Below are 9,716 nucleotides of genomic sequence, written 5' to 3' on the forward strand. Positions count from 1 at the left end.
CACTGATGGAACTGTATATTGTTCAGGGGGAAAAAAAAAAATCAATATCTTGCAGCTGGAGCCCACGACTAATTCTTCATTTCCTAAGTCTAATTACTCATCATTTACAGTGATGCTGACTTTCATTGATTCTTGCAGAGATCCGGAAAGGCATTTTGCTAATGAGCAAGAGGCGTCACTGTTGCCGTCGTACAGACAGAAGATGAGGGAAGCGAAAAAAAAAACAACTTTCCTCATTACCAGTGACTATATGGGCAGGTTTTTCTAAAATCACTACCAAGTGTGTAGGAACAAAGTATAATAAGCAGATAGACAGCAATATCCATACAGTCTTGGACACTCTGTGGTTGAAAGGTAAAGGAACATAGGCAATACAGAACTCCAACTCAAGCAGCAAACTTCTAATAAGTGCTGCAGCTCAGAAGTCCTTTGCAAAGGTGTGTGGCCATCCTTGGGCAGAAATCCTTTCATAAAGAATTCTGGGGAACATAGCTTTTCATTCTGTCCCCCTTCTTACTGTTTTCTAGTTGTTTTTATTCGGTTTCTGTTGACAACCTCAGTGCAATTTTGAGTATCTTGAAAAGTGACACATAAGGGAGCATTGAATTGTTCTGTTTTAGAATGACTGAAAGCATACAAAGGGAAGGGGTGTATCTCATCACTGTAGGTACGTATGCTGATCCCCAAGTCCCTTACATGAATTCAAAAGCAAATACAGCTCTGTACTCCTGGCAAATTCTGGGCACCCCCAGGTCCAGTATCCTGCTGTTCGGTGTGCGTTAGCAACTCATTTTCTGCAGCCAGGCTCACAGAAGTCTGAAGAAAGCCTGAACTCGAATCCATAGGGCTGAAAAAGGTTTTTAAGCTTCCTGCATAACTCAGAGTGCTAGCGTGTGGTTTCACAATCTACCTAAGCTGGTCTAAGACCTTACACAGCTACCAAGAGGAACAGTCACACCACCTCCACTGACTTAAAAAGTAGAGATTATGTAACTGTACTGTCAACCAGATTAGGAAATTGATTTGACTGAAAAATCCCATGAAAGAAGTTTCTGGTTGGATCACGTCGCAGCTGCAGGACCACTAAAGCCAAAACAAAACAGGATGGACGACAGCATTGTGGGGCAGAGTGGAGGTTCCAGGGCCTATTGGTGTCAGCCTGTGGTATGGGGAATTGGGGAGTGAGGCACTTAAAATGAAATTGGCAGGTCGTCACACTAGGCAAGTCATTACCCTAGCATAAGAGCACTAGTAAGGGATGCTAAACAGAAAAAATGCATCCTCATTCGTGCCTCCTGTGTCGGATTTATACACCCTCTTCTGCACTGAAAGTAATAGCCTCCACCAGGCTGGTGTTCACCATTCAAAACTATCCAATGAGGTGCCAAAGACAGCTTTTACAAGGGTTTTAACATTTATTAAGGGGGGCTGTGCTGCCCCATCCCTGCCACTGCTAGCGCCTTGCTATCACCCCCTCATGGTTATATGGTCTTGACCCTTACTTTTGCCTACTCTTCTACTCACTTGGTCCCTCAATGAGACAGTTTTTATTTATTAATCTGTCAAAACCCTTTTCGTGGTAGTTTCCTGACCATTAAGCAACTGAATTTGGTTCCTTCGTAAGCAGGTACACTTCAGAGTCCATGTACGGCACGGACTGGCAGACATGATGAAATGAGTGGGAAAGCTCTTTTTAAATGTAGAAACAGTAGAATAGCATTTCCACAGCTTTTGCTACCCGAGACACACAACTTTCTAGGTTAACCATGGCCACACATAGCAGATCTCCTTGAGGTGCCTGGATTGCTCCACACACACCTGAGCAGCAGGGCCTACGGCCTGGTGCTGGGCCTGCAGCAGTGTGACCTAGCCCTGGACTCCGCACAGCCACTGATTCCTGTCATGCTCTTGGTCTCGGACTAAGGGTACACAGAGTTCACTGATTTCCATCACATTTACCGTCTCCTTTTGGACTCCAGCAGAGTGAAGTGTTACCAGTCTCTTAATAAAATGGAGCGAGAGGCACACCTTCCTTTAAAGACAGAATAAAGCTGGAGAGACAAGATCTGGGTACTGGCTTCCCCTCTGGTGAGCATTTATGCACCTTTTGTTAAGTAGTCATTACATAAAATATTGGACGAGGTCTTGGCGCAGGATTGAAACTGAGCACTTATTGCCAGCCAAACTCCCAGTCATTGTGCTGTGGGGTCATGTTGCTGCCCTTAGCTGCCAGGACTCTAGGGGCACGCTTCTGCAATTTGTTCTCATTTTTAAGAAACAGACTATAACATTAACCAATTATAAGAGAAACATTTGTAAGAAATTGGATGCCAAGTTGCAGACTGCTAGAATCTGCTCCAACACACCTACAGTGAAACCTCATCACATTCATAGGCATAACTAAAGCCAGACAATCAGGCATTCCTTCTACTAAGTCTACTAATCACAGCTCAGTGATTTATAGTTGGTGAGGAAGGAAGAGCCAAATTTTAAATGATAAAGAGCCTATTTCTATATAATTCTGAATAATTCTGAAGAGTGTCTCTTAATTAAAAACACTTCATTTTTAGATTGAGTTTCTCATTACTGATCTGCCTCAATTAGTTTTCTAGTGTTAGTTCACACGTGAGCCTTTTTGAACTCAATGCTGCTGCTCCTGAAGTCAGTGGAAGCTTGGTTTTGTTTTCAGGAGTGTGCATACTGACTGGCTGTGTTTGCTTCAGGAAGAAGTTCGGCCCTGAAGAGAGGCCTCACATACCTGGGCATTCTACTGGGAAACAAAGTAGGGACTATAATAAGCATTTCGGGCACTGCAGCACTCCCTTGTAGACCAAGTCACTTCTAGATACTTCAGTAAGTAAAGCTTCACAGATTGCATCTGCAAATAAATTAGAAAATTCTGATAAGTCACAAATTAAAAGAGAAATAACAGCTCACTTTGCACTCTTTCATTGATCCACGTGGCCAAGAACCAATACATACTCTATAAGGATAACTCCCTTTGATTTAAATAGTTTTGAGCATGTGCTCAAAAGAAGACAGTAAGTGAAACAAACAGGGCAGAAATTGTTCCCATCTTTGTGGATCATTTGGTGTTTAATTGGTATGAACTTTACTACAACCCTTTCCTCAGTGCAGCTCCAGGGAGACTTTCCTCATCTACCTGGTTTCCCAGGTATCTAATTTCTTGAAAATTATATAATTTATTGGAAATTATATAGCTCAAATATCTTTGGGACTTCTTCCCATTAGTCACATTTGTAGACACTGGCCAATAAAGTCAAAATTATTAGGTGAACGGAGAGAGGCAACCAAGCAGAGAAAAAAGCAGAGTGATTACGGGAGCCTTATTTACATAAAAACCCACAAAACTATAATACTTACTGCCATAATGAGACATTCAATCTGCTTGTAACATGTGATACTCTGTTAGCTGTAGCAGAACTTTGGAATTCAATTCTTCTGTTGTGTAACCACACAATAAAAGAAATTAAACAAGCAGTTTAATTCAATCAAAAGGGGAAAAAAAAAAAGCATTCATTCTTTAAAGGAGAGAGGTTAAAGGGTATAAAAGGAAAGCAGGGATTAGTAATCTTAAGTAATATTAGCTAATTGTTGCTTATTAGGGGAAAGGCTTTCTTCACGCTAAAACACTGCTATAAGAAAACTAAGGAAATATATTTAAGGAAAAAAGGGGTGGGTGCAACAAAACAAAGAGTGAAAAAATCATACCTTGCTAAAAATAATATAAAATCATATAAAGTTACCTATTGCGGAATTACTTTAAGAACTATGCAATCAGTTTCTTCTTACCTGCAAATCAAAAATTTACAAATCAGGCCAATTTAAGCCTCTCCTTGCTTCTGCCTCTGGAAGTAATAAGATGGGTCTCAATGCCAGCAGAATTTGAGGTCATACATTCTACTGTTCAAGGCACTTCAGAAGGCAAACCAAAGAAAGGGAGAGTTTTTAAAATGGCAGATTTTATACTTCACTGGAACCTAATAGCCAATGAATCAACTTTTTTGTTATATACTGACTCTGTCCATTGAGACAATCTCTCCTCTTTTCAGGCTCTAAAATGCAATCAAAGCACATCTTGCCATCATCTAGAAGCCTTTACCTAACTTGATCATTAGAGCTTGAACTTGGGTCCCTCAGAAATACAGGTCACTGCTCAAAACCAGAGACACAGCACTCCATAACATGTCACGAGGCATTTACAAGTAACCGTGCCTCAAATCTTGAGATTCACATTGAGTTAACATGAATGTCAGTTACAGAATCCAAATCTGTATAAACAGTCTATTTCCCCAGCCACATGGTAGATTACAGTAAAATAAATAATACAGGGAGACCACTAATGCAGTATGCTTGAAAATTGCACTGTGCCCATCTGGACAGAGCCATTATTGGTGAAGTGAATACAGGCCATTGTTTCTACTCTAAGTTAATTAGGTAGGATCCATCCACTATAATAAAAATGAAACAATAGCAGAAGACCTTGTATGAGGACTACTGTATTGCAGAGTCAGAAAATTTTGCTGCTATTTGCATGCTGCAGTGGCTGAACAGGAGATGAAACCTCAGTTCTATGGGCATAACCAAGAGGTTCTTTGTCATTGGCATTGGTGGAGTTGAGATTTTATTATACCAAAAATATGTCACAAATAATGATCAAATTTTCAAAGTTTACACTGATGTTATAATTTCTATTACCTACTTTCTCTGAAAGAGCTTTACTCAAGCGATTACTGACATACCACAAGGTGGGAAAGTGAAGACATAACATGGGCTCATTTCTTAGCCCTTCTTAAGAGAACTGAACGTGGAAGTCAAGCACTCTCTAGCATGAAGCCACATAACCAAGCCTCGATGACTTGGTGAAACAAGACCCAAGTTTCCTTACTTGCAGAACCCTGCTCTCTTACCAACACCATTATTACTGTCATGAAAAAATGATGGTCTCTCCTCAACATGCCAATGTTTTGTAGTTTTAAAGTTTTTTTCTTGTAGTTTGTAAAACCTTGCCATCAACCTCATCTGTTAGTACTGCGTTAGTATTGTTAGCAGTAGCACGTCAGTATCCGTTGCTAGAGGCGATTCTGTTGCCAGGTCTGGGACATCAGAGGGATATTGTCACTGTGGAGGGACAGTTGCTTCTGTTTACGTGTCAAACATACTCGTGCAGCAGAGCAGGTGGCGTGCGAGAACACCGTGTGGAGCTGGCTGAAGAACGCTTTGTTCTCCCTTCAGTTCTACTTTACTGACTATGGTGAAACCACTCATTAAAAGGGAAGGTAAAGAATGTTCTTAAATGAGTCATGTTCGTTCTGTGACTGTCAGACTACATCCGTAACTGGTTCAGTAGCTCTATTCAACTAGTGAGCTCATTCCCATACAGCACATGGCACAGGGAGCCTTTGTACAGACAGCTGCAGGCAACATGCTTCATATTGGCTCCATCTTCCATGGAGGAACCAACAGGTATTTCTCCACATCAGTGTGCTTGCAAAAGGGTAATACACATGAGAAATTTTGAGTGTTCCCGTCCAAGACAAAGGTGCATTTAAATTATATACCTGTTTTTAAACAAGAGTTGAGAGAATTTATTGAGGACAAGTGAGGCAACATAATCAGAGTCACCCTAAGCAATGCTAAACCTGAAAATGCCAGCGTGTAGGAGGCAACCCTGGAAGTATCAGGAGAGTACAAAGACTTTGATGATTTAGTTAACGTGCCACATTATGGTTATACCCAAATCTTCTCAACGCCTTTTCTGTAGAGAAAGCAGGGAACATAAGAGGTAAATTAACTGACTGGTTAAGTAATAGCCCAGATAAAGGGAGAATGGTATTTCATACAGCATCATGAAAAGAGAACAGGTTACTGTGGGGTGGCACAGAGGGTGAATGAGACAATGCCAAAAATCACAACCACAAAATGCTGTAAGTTTGAGACCACTTCAAAAAATTTGAAGCCTGAGCTGAAGTAACTCAGGTGATGAAAGCAATCTGAAAACTGTTAAAATCAGTATCTGTTACAGCAGCATGGCAAACCTAAGGGACAGACAATGCTGTTTAACCCTGCACAAACAAATTGTGACTGAATTTGTTTTGAATTTGAGAGTCTAACACTGTTAATCTGTGTTGGTTTAATTTATGAAATACATACGCTAGAATACCAGAAGATGCCGGGCAGTGCCCATGCTGTGGCAGAGCACTGCTGCTCACATTGCCTGCTGCTGGTTTCTGAAATTCCCCAGGCTGTGCACCGGGGTGGGGGATCATAGTTTGGGCTCCCCAGCTGCCTCTGGGGGCCTTGCCTCCCTTGCGCTTCTGGGCAATGCAGCAAGCAGGCAGCTGAACCTCCACCCAGCTTAGACAAGTGAAAAGGGAGGTTGGTTGTTCTGTTGGTTGGTAGTTTTTTTCTTCATTAAGGAAATTTTAAAAGCAAGAGAAGATTTTAATTATTTCCTTTTCAAAGAAAAACAAAGTTTAAAAGACAACCTTCTTGCTGGCATTATAGATACATAGCGATGTGTCCACTTTTGCTAGCACATTAAGAAAGGAGAGATCAGTTCTGCAAGCTCTCAATTTCTGCTATGGTCTCATAGAAGAAAAAACAATCAGAAATCGAAGCAGCTAGTTTGGATGGGTTGATTCCTTCCTGGGTCAAACAGGAGCCGTGGGGGCTCAAAGGAGCCAAGGGGACCAAACAGGTCCCCTTGTCTGGGTCAAACAGGAGCAGGCATGCTAGATTATTTATTGAAGGGCTCCCTTTTTTAATGATAATGTACCTTTTTGCTTCTCCTAGTTTTAGGTACACATGGTGTGATTGTGATGTGTTGTACAGCCATACAAGGCTGAAGAAGATTTCACACTGCACTTAATCAGGTAGTAATGATCTAACTGCCCAAAGTTCATTTTGTGGTAAAATCCAGAGACAGGGATGCCTGTAAGACAGTGGTGTCTTACTCACATCAGGAGAAGGCACTTCAGTATCCTACACAAGAGCTGATAAATACAGCCAAGGGCAGTTCATAACGTGGAGAGCACCTCAGAAATGCTGCAACTTTGCTTCCACAGAGCCAGCTTGGCTTTCTTACTCCAAAGAGCTTCAGGTTCTAGGCTTAGCTGCAGAGCAAAGCGTGGGTTGGCTCCTCATCTAGGTTATAGACAAACCTTAAGGACACTGCTTTTGCCTACAGCTCCCCAGAGATGCCCTTTCTCATCCTTAGCAAAGGCTGCTACTTTATTTTTTCCATCTGACAAACCTAGGCATCTCAAAAATATTTGTATTTTCAACTGGCATTTGCATTCAAAGGGAACAGACATCTGAGCAGTCAAGAAATGTTTAAGATGGTGAGTGCAGTAATCAAGAGTTTTGCTTTTTGTATGTGAACACCCCTGAAAAATAAGACAAAACACAAAAACCACTCAGGCTTTGAGACTTTTGAATGAAACAGAAGACCCTGAAACCTTTGGTGGTAGAGACAGGAAGATTTAGACTAAATTCATCTTTAAGGATATTGCTTACTGTAGTTTCACTAATGATATTTTTTCGTTCCTAAACTGTAGAACTAAGAGAGAGAGTAAAACAAAGGGTGTAGCAGGGGAAGATTAGGATGACTGCCATGGAGGCAGGGGTAGTGGCAACAGTGGGGTCAGTGTAAAATGTGGTTGTGAGAAATCCTAATATGCTTGTAGGATGTTTCAGGCTTCTTTAGAAGAGATGATGAATGTTTGTGCTACCACTAAAGCATTTGGTGAGCTCTCACTTGGATGAGAACACCTACTGCTGCTCTGGTCATTAGTGGTGGAACTGGCAGAGATGGACTGCAGGGATGATACATGAAATAGTCACATAGAAGGAAAAGAGCGAAGAAGAGTAAGGAATACACGTTGTTCCCAGATAGTTGTAACCAGAACAGTAGAGCTTTTAAGAAAGGAAATTCAGAACAAGTCTTCTGAAGTCCTAAAGGGGGCCAAAAGTGCACACAGTTATCAAATGGTGCCTGATAAGCCCGCGGAAAGATGGCAAAACTGTCAAGACAGTTCCTGGTAGTAGAAATTGAAAAATGTCATCCCAACTTGTAGGCGTCTACATAGTGGTTTGAAAGGAGATGGAATTGCTCTTTACTGGTGCAATATGTATACCGTAATAAACCCGCATTTCAAGGTTTACTTTTTCTAGAAAACTATATAAAGCCATTTTACTTTCCCACCTCCTCAGGCAGTTTTAATCCCAGTGTCTCTCATTACATTAGATTCTGGCACTTGTTTTTTGCTTGCAATTAAACAAAATCACTGGATTCTGAGATTAGGAAAAAAAAAAAAAAAAAAGGAACTCTGCGCCTCCCCCATCGTTTGACAGGGACTAGGAAAGATTCAGGGTTTTCTCTCCTCTGTAGCCTTCCTGGGTTATTAGGGAGGAAGTTTAACAAACTATAGGTTAGCACAAGGCTATGTGATGCTGGTGACACCTTTGATATACCCAGCTCTTGCAGTGCACTGTAGCTAAGGCTCGTGGTCTTTTACTACAGATTATATCAGATAGCCCCGCACTGCCTGGTAGTGAGAGGTCTTGCCAGGCTCCTGGTGAAGCTGGACTATGGAGCAGGTGTTTTCAAGGCTAACACAGAGAATATGTAAATAACACAGTGTTGTATTGTACATCCTCTAGTTAAAAGAACAACCTGCCAATTATTAGATAAGCACTTGAAATTTGATTCTCAAATCCACTGACTACATTCAGTGGAGTAAAGCTGCAATATGGCCAACAGAAGGCAGAAAAGCCAGGCTTACCCGCCTTTGTAAAGCAGTTCAGCTAACAGCTGTTAAATTATAATTAGACTGTTCAGATGCTAAGGGAGAAGGAAAGGCTGTTATTTCTGCAGAGTCATTCTAAAAGCTGCCTTAAAACAGTAATAACAGAGTGCCTTTGATATCAGGAAATTCCCACAGTAAAATGTGTTCAGTGTCTACCACATTTTTAATATTTACAGGTAGTAAGAACTTCTGATAATAGCTGCCCAAACCACAGGTGGCTTTACAAGGTTATATTCTCCTAGGTTTGAAAGACCTCAGAAAGCAAAAAGAGGTGGTTTTTGTTTGTAGTCATCATCACTGCCTAGTTTGCTTTCATGCAGTGTTCTAGCAGTCTCAAGAGTACAGGCTTTTATTCTCAGATTGCATTTTTTTTTTTTTCAGTTGTGTGAGACATTTTTTGAAATTTCAGGTCTGTCAGGAAGACTTAAAAGCATCTTGTTCATTCACTTACCTTCATGTACTTCAGCTCACAAAGCAAGGTGCATGGACAGTCACTTCAAGGTTCGTTTTGTCCTTGAACTATCTTCTCTTGGCTTTCCAATGCATATGCGAGTTCCAGAGTTGGTAGCTCAGTAAATTGGTAACTTAGTAAACCATAGGAAAGAGTCCTTTTTTCTCCCTGAGCTTCCATGGATTATATGGAACTGCTTTCCAAGCAGCATGCAAAATGCATTTGATTTTTCTCATTATCTTACCAGTCCTGCTATCCTCACCTTAATCTCTATATTACATATAATTACATTTTTACTGTTTTACTTTTTTTTTTTTTAATACTGAAGTTCCTTTTAAATTAGAAAATGGGAAATCTGGACATTTTCTTTCAACAAAACTAAGCTAACTACCCAACCTGACTGTAAGAGTGCTAATAGAGTATTACCTCATTGT

The 9,716-nt window shown here is 40.9% G+C and overlaps 1 protein-coding gene across 2 annotated transcripts in view; it reads right to left on the reverse strand.

Moving 5' to 3' along the window:
• Positions 1 to 5,471: 5,471 nt before the first annotated feature.
• The window catches only part of LOC308200102 (vesicle-associated membrane protein 2-like), a 53,428-nt gene continuing 49,183 nt past the window's right edge, over positions 5,472 to 9,716 (reverse strand). For both annotated transcript variants that reach the window (XM_080605248.1, XM_080605249.1), the window contains exons 6-7: positions 9,283 to 9,415; positions 5,472 to 5,779 (exon numbers count right to left, since the gene is read on the reverse strand). The gene's annotated coding sequence lies outside the window, so the exon portion shown is untranslated. The remainder of the gene's footprint in view (positions 5,780 to 9,282; positions 9,416 to 9,716) is intronic.

Source organism: Anser brachyrhynchus (assembly GCF_964034855.1).
Source record: "Anser brachyrhynchus genome assembly, chromosome: 9".
Lineage (NCBI taxonomy): Eukaryota > Metazoa > Chordata > Aves > Anseriformes > Anatidae > Anser > Anser brachyrhynchus.